This window comes from Microtus ochrogaster, assembly GCF_000317375.1.
Source record: "Microtus ochrogaster isolate Prairie Vole_2 chromosome 14 unlocalized genomic scaffold, MicOch1.0 chr14_random_3, whole genome shotgun sequence".
Lineage (NCBI taxonomy): Eukaryota > Metazoa > Chordata > Mammalia > Rodentia > Cricetidae > Microtus > Microtus ochrogaster.
Window position 1 is genome coordinate 14,947,662 of NW_004949098.1, and position 12,029 is coordinate 14,959,690.

Here is a 12,029-nt window from a genome sequence, read left to right on the forward strand (position 1 = left end):
GTTTCTCTGTGGCTTTGGAGTCTGTCCTGGAGCTAGCTCTGTAGAACAGGCTCGTCTCGAACTCACAGAGATCCGCCTGCCTCTGCCTCCTGAGTGCTGGGATTAAAGGCGTGAGCCACCATCACCTGGTTAAAGACCTAATATCTTTCACATTCCTCCAAAAGAGAACATTCCCACATTCTACCCAGCAACAAAATCACTTTTGGTGAACTATATTTTGACCCAATTTGCTTCTTTATTGCTGTGATTAGACTCTTTATCCAAAAGCATCTCAGGTAGTGAAGAGATTTATTTGACTGATATTACCAGATCACATCCCACAACTGGGAGCTTAGGATAAAAACTCAAGCTAGAAATTTAAGGCAAAAATCAAGGAAAACATTGTTTTCTGGCTTTCTCTCTTGCTTAATTACTGTCTCGGACTCAGCTAGCTCTCTTGTCCACCTCAGGCCTACTTGCTTAGGGAAATGGAACGTCAATGGAAAAGGCTTCCCACACCAATCATCAATCAACACACTTTTTTTAAATAGTAACTAGCAGTTCTGATTGGGTCAAAACCTCAATTGATGCTCCCTCAAATTACTCTCGGCTACATCATATTGACAGAGACCATAAAATATGAGAATGTTTTTAAAAACACTAAGCCAACATATTAACCATATCAACCTCTTAAGCAACAAAAACACAAACATGAAGATAGCAACAACAGGAAAACATAGATATACCAAGCAATGAGGAGAAGCGAGCCTCTAAGATCAAGAAAAGAGAAAACTAGAACTGACTTTCCACAGAAACTTCTAAAGCCAACAAATCCACAAAACTCATAACATCATAATAGTAAATTTTCTGGATAAAAATGGTGAAGATACATCATTTTTTAGAGAAACAACAATAAACTTAATGATAATAAAACATAGATTGATAACAAAACCAGCAACATAGATAACACCACTGGCAAAACAAAACACAAAGACAGACCTATAAACATATGGTCACTAAAATAAGAACAACAAGATTCTAATAAAAATTAAACCAGAAGAAAACACTAGTTAGGACCTTTTCTGTGCACTACATTGTGACTTTTTCCAATAACAGAAAATGGGTTGGGCAAGAAGAGCTGTTCCATCACAACTGGAGAGTCACTGGAAGACTTTTGATGCTTTATCTTTGTACAAAACAGTTTTGATTACTAACAGAATGTCATTCATTTATATTTTTTTTAAAAATATTTGTTAAGATCACTTAGGCATCATTTTGTTTCTTGTGACAGATGATTGCCTATAAGTCTGCAGTGGAGTAAGGAAATAAAAACTTTTCCAAGCCTAAAGCAAGATAGCAGACTTTTAAAGAAAAAAAAGTACATAATTTATATTGTACACCTAAAGCAAAGTGTTTTGCTCTTATTGTTTTATGAGTCACAAGAACTTTTGAAAACAATTCCATCCCCACATTTTGTATATCTTTTTTTGTGTGAGAGAGAATGCCTTCCATGTATATACAGGTGACATACAGGGCAAGAGGATGTCAAATTCCCTGGATCTGGAGCAGCAGGGGTTTATGGGCCTTTCAACTTGGGTATTTAGATATGAGCAGGCCTAAGAATTTCAAGTCACTGAAAAATTCTTAAATTTTAGAGTGTAGAGTGGCATGAGCTGAGGAACATTTCAATTACATCACTTTGGTTCTTGTATGGAAAATAACTTTTACAAACTTACTTTTATAGTTACTATGAAAATCAAAATGGTAGTTCCTCAGAAATACCATAGATGGGAATACATCTATCCTCAGGTTGCTACTATACTATTTTGGAGAGCACATGCCCAATGGATGCTCTATTCTGTAGGTTTTTTTTTTCTTCCTTGCTCTTTTGGAGGCTCACCACCCAGTTCCCATATAAATCAAAAAGAGACTTATTCTTACCTATGGATACCCAGGCTGAGCTTGATTTCTTTCTATACAGCTTTTCTTAAATTATCTCATCAGCATTTCACCTATTATCTTTCATCTTTCTCTATTATAAATATTTTACTTCTTATTTTATAGCTGGCTGTGTAGCTGTGTCCTGGATGCCCTCCTATCCTCTTCTTCCTCGTCAATTCTTCTCTCTTTCACCTTCTATTTATTCTCTCTGCATGGAAGCCTTACATATCCCTCTCCTGCTTAGCTATTGGCCATCCAGATCTTTATTAGACAAATCAGGTATTTTAGGCAGGCAAAGTAACACAGCTTCATAGAATTAAATAAATGCAACATAAAAGAATGCAACATATTCTTGTATCATTAAACAAATATTCTGCAGTATAACTGAATGTAACACTTCAAACAATATTTCACGAGATTTCCCCCTTTGTCTAAATAAAAATGAATGGGTATAACTTTTAACTTTCCTTGCAGCTGTCATTTCCTTTTCATTAGCATTTGAAATATTTCAAGTAAATAAGCTACAGTGTAATCAATCTCTGGGTATTTTAACTACCCCTTGATGTTTATTAAGCATGTCTTCTAGGGTGCCAGATAAAGTGTTAACTAATGAATCTTCTTCAAGAAAATACAGGGATTCTGATATCAGGGGAAAGAACCTGAAAGATTAAGAGAAGCAGTGGAACAGTCACCCATGGCTCAAACCTCTTCCATTCCTCCATCCACAAAAGGTCAATGTCCTCTAACAGCTCCACCTTGCTACTTTATGTCTCTTATCTTTCCGCAGTATTGTAAACTCTATGGAAGTTTTTTGTCAGCGAATAGTTATTTCCTTTCTCTGACTCCAAGCAAGCTTTATAATCAAAATATGACCAACATATCACACAACACCCTGTAAGTTCTCATATATTTTACTCTTGCAAGTTCTACTCCCCATATGCAGCTCTCCATGGCAGATGTCTCATTGCTTGGGTATCTCAATACCCTGTGGTCTCAAATGCACAAAAGCTTCATGCAATGAACTCTCACAATGTCTTCCCTAGGGCTCTGACTCTGCCAAACATACATGGGTAAAATAGTGATCACAGAAGAAGAATCCATGACCTTTACATTTTAGAGCTTTCCTGTTTCCAGAATCAGAACAACATATGTTTTCCTGCCAAAACATAATGGGCACTACCAAGCCTAGACCAAATTTGGTGCTCTGTATGATGTTGCTGCTGGGACAAGGAATTACTTTGTGTACTCCTTCCATAAAATAAGGACTAAGCTGGATGGGACACCTTCTTAGGCTTCAAATGTAGATCATGGGTCCTCCCTTTAATGGAGCTAAAATCCTTGACAATCCCTGAATCTTTTTAGCATTGTACTGCCATCTGAAACTACTTAATGATGTTTTTCTCAAAAAAATGAAGATTTTTCTGATGTGGGGTATTTTGTATTTTGTGAGTATGTGTTGCTTTGTATGGTTAATGAATAAAACTCTTTTGGTTTATCGCAGTGCAGAATATAGCTAGGTAGAAAAAAAAATCTACCAGAGATACAGAGAGAAAGATTGCAGAGTAATGGGGACACCAAGAGCTACCAGAGAAGCAAGATGTAAGGAAATAAGCCAGGAACCAGGGCAAAGCTAGCCAGTAATAGTCTCAACCATTGGCCAAATATTTATAATTAATATAAGCCTCTGAGTGGTTACTCAAAAATTGGCAGGTGGGAGAGAAAATTTCAACTACACTTTTCATTTCTTTCTCCTTGTTTCCTTTTCCCTGTTGATGCAAATGTGTCATCAGTAATAACCATCCAACAGAAGAAATATTTGGTCTAAGAAATCAGACTGTTACTTTTTTAATAGTGCCTTACTCACTTTCTTAGGTCATGGAGAGAAAACGAAGGATTTGGGGCCAAAATATCACACAAATGACCTTTCGCTAAATTTTTCTTGATGTCTTCATAGCATCTGTGCTCACTTACCAATCAACTGATGGGGCCCAGAGGAATAATCTCAGGCTTGAGCTGAAGTCACCACAGCAAGAGGATGCTATGACTGTTTTACGGAGAGCAATCAGATTTTTTATTGTTTTTATCAGAAACAGAAGATAATGTTAATTTCCTGGATAAATACAGTTTAGTTGCCATTATAAAATGAAGTCTGCAAGTCATACAGGGTACACAAAATAAATGTCTAAGGACAACTGTCCTATTAAACTTCTATGATTCCATGACCACTAAATGAAACACAAATTAGCCTTAGTGCTTCACTACCTGAGGGAATGTATCAATGTTTCAGGAACTGGAAAGCACATTCTGTCCAAGGAGCCATGGATATTCATGTAAAATTTTTTTGACACACATCTCTCAGGGTAGATAGGCCAGGTCAACTCTGTGGTTCCCTATAGAGCCTATTGTACACTATAACCCTTTGACCTTGACCACCACTGTCTATCATTACTCTCACCAATCCCATCTTCCAGGTTACCACATTTTCTGATCTAGGCACACTCTCAGTTGACGTTTCCTCAGATAAATCTAGGCATTGTCATATTGAAAGCTGAGGTTAATTAAGAAAAAGTGATAATAATATATTAGAAGGCTTTAAAGGTCCGAAGATAATCTACTAATCATATCAATCACTTTAACAACAAAAACACAAACATGAAGATAGCAGCAACTATAAAGCACAGATAGGACAGGTAATGGGAAGAGGCAAGTATTGAAGACCAAAAATAGAAACCTATTTCTACACAGAAACTTCCCAAACCAACAAATATTCAAGGAACTAATAAGAAAACTGCTGAATAAAAAATTGGCGAAAGACGATAATATTTCAAAAAATGAGCAATATAATTAGATAATTATTAATAAAATGAACAACAGAGATGGCGTCACTAATAAAATAAAATACTAGGATAGCCCTACAAATATATTTTAAGGTCCCTTAAATAAGAACTACAAGATTCTAATCAAAATCAAACTCCAAGGAATTACATAACAGCTCTCATCCTATACACTCCAATTCTCTATTTAACCAATTTAAGTAAATGCGTTGGGTGAGCAGGGCTGTTCCACCAAAACAGGAGATTCACTTGAGGCTTTCTCAAGTTTTAATTGTGTAGAAAATAGTTTTGGCTACTAAAACAATCTTATGCTCTTATGACAAAGAAAAGGATGTCTGTTAGGATCACTTTGACACTACTTTGTTTCCTATGATGAATGACAGCCCTGTAAGTCTGCATCAAACTGAGAAAATGAAAACTGTTTAAAACAAAATACAAGAAAACTGATATTTAAAGAAGCAGTGCACACCAAAGGTAACTCTATTTGCTTCATAAGTCGCAAACACTTTTGAAAACAAGTTTGCCGCTATTTTTTTCATGTTTGTACATGACTGAGAATATACTTATGAGTGACATACAAAAAAGGATTTCAGATCCCCTGGATCTGGAATAGTAAAAACAGAAAAGCCTCACAATTTGATTGTAGGTAATGGAACTCAGGTCATCCCACAAAAGAATATGTGCTGTGTCACATACCAAGACCCATAATACCTTCTGTCTAATAAACAAAAAGTCTTTCTCAGTTTAACAACAGCAAGAACAAGACAGCCTAAATAAATAAAGAAGTGAATAAATGATCCCTGTGAGCATGTTGCAGTAAAATTAAGGTACTGTATATGGTAAATTTGCGCCATAATATGAATTCAATAAAATGACAGTGCCCAACAATTTATAGCAGGGAAGTCAATTACAAATCTACATTCACAGTGGAAACACTCAGAATGCTCAAAGGAATTATAAGAAAGTAGTACACAGATTGATATAATATGACTTCTATACTTACCACAAAAATATAACAATTAAAAATGTATACAATACTTATGAAAGAATAAAGGGGTATAGCAAAAAAGGCAAGAACAAAGACATAAAAATATTGTTAACTTTTAATCAGAAAACCAAAGGAAACTTAGCAAGGAATAGTGTGATTTTGACCCCAATGTATCTATGATCCTATTAGTACATACATTAAATAAAGACTTCATACTTTCACAAAATTAGCACAAAGTGCCCTTTAAATTGTTTCTGGCCCCTCTAGCTACTAACATTTCTTCCATAGACAGAAACCCCATGTTCGAGACCTCTCTCTGCAAATGAAGGTGATCACTTGCTAAGGTTCTGCAGCCCTGTATACTTCCGTGTTGTTTAAGGAAAATGCAGTTCCTCCCCACAACACTGTTGTCCAATTCCAAACAACATAGAAGAATAATTTAAAATCTACCTCTTGCAAACAAGATTTATGACACAAAATTTGGATTATGACCTACTACCTGCCCAACACCATGCACACCTGAGAAATCTCACAGATCAGAAACTCCTTTTGTCCTCTGGAACTAAACTTCACTGAATTACACCACTGTGGCTGGTGGAAAGAGAAAGTTAATAGTATTCTAGTCATGTATTGCTGATGATCCCATCACCATCTTTCTAACAGTTTCTAAACTACTTCTATCATTTATGAGACAAACCTAAGAGTGGAATGCCATATTCAGAACTTCTATAAACCAGACCTTCAGATTTCCAATTTGTCTCCCCTCTGCATACAAACAGCAGTGCTCATGTGTGCACACTAGACAGAGTTACTACAAGCATCATATCCTCCCATTCCAGGGCTGCAGATTCTCCCACTTCCCAGGAAATCCATACATAGGGAGGCTCAGAGGACAAGGACCACTCTCCAAGAAACCACATATTCAGTCTGCCTCATGGTCCATCGAATACCCAGCAGAAATGACAGCAGAGGAGACCTGCTCTTAGCATGCCATACTCACCAAGGCATAGCTTGTTGTCTTTATTATTCACTACAGCAGAAGCATACTAAATCCCAGAAAGAACACAAAAACTATGTGTCACTAGTAATCCTGATTGCTCAGATTCACCAAAGTTCCTCATGGGTTAGAGCCTCCCAGATATGCCTCAGAACTAGCACTCCCCTCCTGGGTGAGCCATGATCAAATGACTCAGGCAACACAGTTCTAGCTTTGTCCTTTCAGTGCAATAGACAGAACCTTATCTTCTACTCTCCTGAACACATCCTGTTTCCTATCCAAATCACATGGTTCTTTTTGTGCACAACACATTACATATGCAATGTCTAGTTCAGCCAACCCACTGCCACATATTTGGAAACTCCTGCTGATAAACACAGGTCACAGTCAACTGTTATTAAAGAAAAAGAGGCCATGAAGACAATGAGGGGTCATGGTAATCTTGGAGGCAGGAAAGAGAATATGGATATGATAGAGTTATAATCTCAAAATTAATTTTGAAATGTTGAAACAGACTTTATAGCAATGTGTTTCTGACAAGGAATTAGAGCATATCAAAGAGTTCTCAGACCTTTTCTCTAAAGATGCACATCTTAAACAAGAAAAATAACAGACTTGTTAGGCAGGGTCACAACATTTTGCCAGATCTTTTATTTTGGTTGAACTACTGTAACTATAGCAATTGTTTTCATGATTATGTCAGTCTTTTACACAGATTTTTGATTGCACTTGTCTGTATACCTTAAGAAATGGCCAATCAGGACATTTATGAAGCATTTCAAATTGACTATGTAATTCACATTACTAATCTCAATGACTATTGAAGTGGGAAAGCTCTCACCCTCCTACCTTCCTCTCCATTTCTGCACTCTTTTGGGACCAGCTTCGAAGTTTTCAATGACTCAATTTGATAACACGTCATATTTAAGTCCCCCCCCCGCCCAAAAAAAAGACAGAGAGACTTTAAGAATAATTTAAGAATTTTGAAGGTGAAATATAGACAGAGAGACTGAAGGTCACCTATGAACTGGTCTAATTTTCCATCCCATTGGCTAGTGAAGGCCCAGTCTATAAGGAGTGTTTTTTCAGCACTGGGCAGAAGAGGCAAGGTTAGGTGTTCAAAACAATTCTCAGTTATAAAACATGAGACAAACTTAAGCTATAAAAGACACTGCTTTACACAAGAATCAATAACATGAATCGAGAGAAAAGGACTGAAGCTATTAATGACATAGAAACATTGGTGAAGAGAAACAGAGATAAGGACAGTAATGCACTTAAAGAAAATATTTAAAACTGATACCAAAAATGATTTTTAAAATGATAAAAAATGTTGTATTTTTAAGATTAAAAAGCTTAGGTGTACTATCTTTGAAAAACAGTAGGACTTTCCCTAGTAGAGGGAAAGTCATTAATAAGAGATAGACTGATTTGGCCCGTACATCTACGTTGTCTGCTGAGATCTGTAACCTGAAACATAGAGTTAAATTCAATAGACTGTTTCTCAAACCTCTGTGCTCACATAACTGTATCAAGCAGGACTAAAATATCTGCATAGGATCTCTGCTTAATTACACCTTCAGTATTCATTGGCACAAGATAACCTTACCAAACTGTACACCTACACTGATCTGTGTTCATTCATATGACATGAATTAAAACATGCTGGGAAATTACAGAAACACTTCCCTGACCACAATCAAGTCCTTTATCATAATGGTGAGTCCAGGAGCTGGTTGCTTACCCTGTTTCCCCTGTAATGTACAGAGTAAATTCTTCCTCCTATTTTGGTCAGAAGACAGAAGCAATGTTCCATATGTGGATCCTTTTTCTCTGACTGCACTGGATAGTTGACTAAATGACTCTAACAAATTATTTTAAAACTGAGATAGATGCTACAGTTACATAATTTAAGAATTTTGAAGGTGAAATATAGAGGACAACATGGCCGTTCTCTGGAGTACAACAGACTGGAATCAAGGCCACCCAAGTCAACCTAAGAGACCTTGTCTCAGACACAGTTTTTCCAACAAGATGGAAAACAACAGTTCTAGAATTAATATGCCTTCCCTCTGAGAAATCACTTCACACACAGGGAATTAACAAAGAAAAACCTTAATTTTACATTCCACATGTGCTGTCATCCTTATGTGTCTTTTAGGTTCATGCTCGATGTAGACTTTGAACACTTCAAAAGAGATAGGCAAGTTGTAGGTCTAGCCACTCAGGCAGATGGGAAGGTTAGACAGCAAAGATATTTCCAGAACACTTTCTTAAGTACACCTGTGGCATGAAACAGTGACAGGATCCTGTGGTGAAGGTCACAGTGGATGAGAAACATAAGGCAAGTAGAAGGTAGAGAAGATAAAAGCAGCTGAGCAGTGGTGGCACAGGCCTTTAATTCCAGCACTCTAGAGGCAGAGGCAGGCAGATCTCTGTGAGTCTGAAGCCAGCATGGTCTATAAGAACTAGTTCCAGGACATGTTCCAATGCTACAGAGAAACCCTGTGTTGAAAACCCGAAGAAAGAAGAAATAGAAAAGATAAAAGCTATGGTGGATATTTCTTACACATGATAAGTTCCATGCCAAATAAGTTTCTTAAGAAGAATAGAATATTGTATCCAACTTCCAGGGGAAATGGAAGGAAATGAACAACTTTAATGAAGTCAGCAGAAACTCTCCTGCAGGAGTACAAATTCAAGGGAAGGCCAATCAAACAATGCTACACAAGGAGTCTTAGGTAATCATTACTACTGCCTGGTTGTAAACCAGGGAAGGCTTCTTTGTAAAGGCTTAGAGCCAAAAGTCTGAAAAATCCTGTTGAACAAATGTACATCCTAGCATCCTAATCTCTAACATGCCTGGTCAGCATACACGTATATTTTGAGGGGTTTTGAGGCAGTCTTCCATCAGTTAAATTCTGCTTTTTGAGACTTAGTATTTCCTAATTTTTGGTAAATCTTTTGTATTACCAATTCCACTCTTCTACATCACGGCGTAGAAGTGGAGGGCTACCCAACATATGGATGATTTTACAACCTCCACAAAATTAACAGTAAATGGACCTCACACATAAAGGTAAAATGCACAGTGCTGAACATCTAGAAGATAATAGAGAAACTAGACCTCCATGAGTTTGGCAACCTGCTTTCCATAAACGCACTAAAAGCATAATGATGTTGCCTAGAAAGAGGTTTCTTCACACAGCTCCCTGCTCCCAATGCTCTGAGCAGATTCAGCCCACAGTGCCAAGTTATTCAGGGGCCTGCCCTATTCAGGGAGTTGCAGGCATGGCATGGAACTTGAAAGGATGGGGAATCTGGTTGCAGTTTCCCAGGCAGATCTGGAGATGAACCAACACAGGTTCCCGCACCTCACCGTCTGCTCCTCCCAGTCCAGGGACAGCAGCCCCTCACTCACCATGTCGCGGTTTCCTAGCTTTCCCAAGCGCTCCACACAGGTCCCTTGAGGAGTTTTAGTGGAACCGCGCACAGGGCTGGCTCCACTTCCACTTCCCTGCCAAGCCGGAACCGGAAAGGCCCTCCACTATTTCTGACGGGCAAGTTACCTGGAGGACCTGATTGGCTAATGATGCCTGAGTGACAAGTTCTCATCCCATAATGTTAGTCTGTTCTTAAAGACACAGCACAATGGTTCCTTACCCTGCCATCCAAACCAAACAAAGACCTTTTCTAAATCAGCAGAGATGTGCATTTCAATAGCACTTGCCCTTGCAGCCAGTCGCTTACTCTATTATCGTCCAGGAGGCACTTTTTCTTCCTCCTGGACACTAGGTGGTTAACTATCTTGCACAGCCCACTGTGTTTTGTGGATAGAATAATTCCTTGTCACACATGTGGTGGGGGAAGTACTCAGGCCACAGGGCAACTGGCCCACGCGAGGACGGGTGGAGAGCAGGGAATGGGCGATCCTGAGCTGCAAGCGATCAGGACGAGGGTGTCAGTGCCCCCTCGCATACAGGGTGGAGTCTGGGGGCGGGTCCAACTGCGGGGCCCTGCAAGGCAGGGGTCTGATATCTGGGCACAGGGCGAGCAGCATCCAGCCCTGGGTGAGTCACAGTGGAGTCCAGCTGTGCAAACAGAAGGAGGGACAAGGCGACCCAGGGGAGGGGGGCGGGAGTACTCCAAGAAAAGAAACCTGTTGCTCCAACAGGCAAGTGCGATTGCCCCTGGCCGTCAGCAGCGGAGTGGGTGGCTGGCGAGAAGTGGGGAAGGCTTGCAGTTGTCGCTGTGAACTTGTGGGCAGACCTGGAGTTGCAGCATAAGCTCAGTGAGGTGCGGCAGGCACAGATTGCGGCAGCGCAAGTCCTTTGTTGCAGCGCTGTCCCTGGCACAGCCCGAGTATCTCTGTGCAGCCCAGTGGAGCGCTGCGCGCCACCTGCAGCTGGCGTCCCCTCCCTTCCGCCTGCCTGCTGGACCTGTGGCCCAGCTGCCCAAACCTCTGCAACTGCGTGTCCCACAGTGCCTGATGAGTAGCTGCCAGTCTTCGGAGTGATGTGGGTAACATTGACCTGGGCTGGGTCAATGTGTTCTTCCTCTGGGAGCCCACTTAAATACCCTGTGGGAGTGCCATGCTGGGATTTGGAGTCCAGATCAATGCAGCTTCCAGGCCAGGGGGCTGGGATGGATGCCATGGGCTGGGGTTTCCTTCCTGACTTAACATTCCAGACTGCTTGAATATAGGGGTGACAGGAAGTTGAGATGATAATTATGACCAACATCTTAGGCTCTCGTAGAAAAAAGAGTGTAGATTCAAGTCTGGCTACTTCCTGCGGGCATGGGACTATGTGGGAGAGGGGAGAGCTGAAATTTGGTGGGTTCATGCTCAGTGGGAGGTATGCCTGGAAAGTCATCTTGTTCACTGTCCTTCTGGAGATGCCACGTATCTGTTTCTCAAGGAAGATAAGAAGGCACATGTCTAGGAGAAAAAAAAATATTGCTATTATTGGCCCAAATGAGACATAATAGCAGATGAAACCAGATATTAGTTGGTGGGTATCCTTGATCCAGAAGAGTTAGCAGGTGTCCTTGAACCAGGAGAGCTGGTACCAACAGTGAAGTCCCAGGAACTGGCACAGGTGCTTTTGATGTTGTCCTGGGAGTGCTTTGTGGTTTGGTATTGACTTAGGCAGCAGGAGTAACCTGCAGAATATGGCTAGGGTTAAAAATTAAAAATTAAAAACCATGGCTTTTACTAGACCTGAATTTGATGTAGCAATAGAACTTTTCCAGGAATTTGTAAGAGAACTGGAACAGATTTTATATCTTG

The 12,029-nt window shown here is 39.8% G+C and overlaps 1 pseudogene; it reads right to left on the reverse strand.

Moving 5' to 3' along the window:
- The window catches only part of LOC101983744, a 27,306-nt pseudogene extending 17,034 nt beyond the window's left edge, over positions 1-10,272 (reverse strand).
- Positions 10,273-12,029: the final 1,757 nt, after the last annotated feature.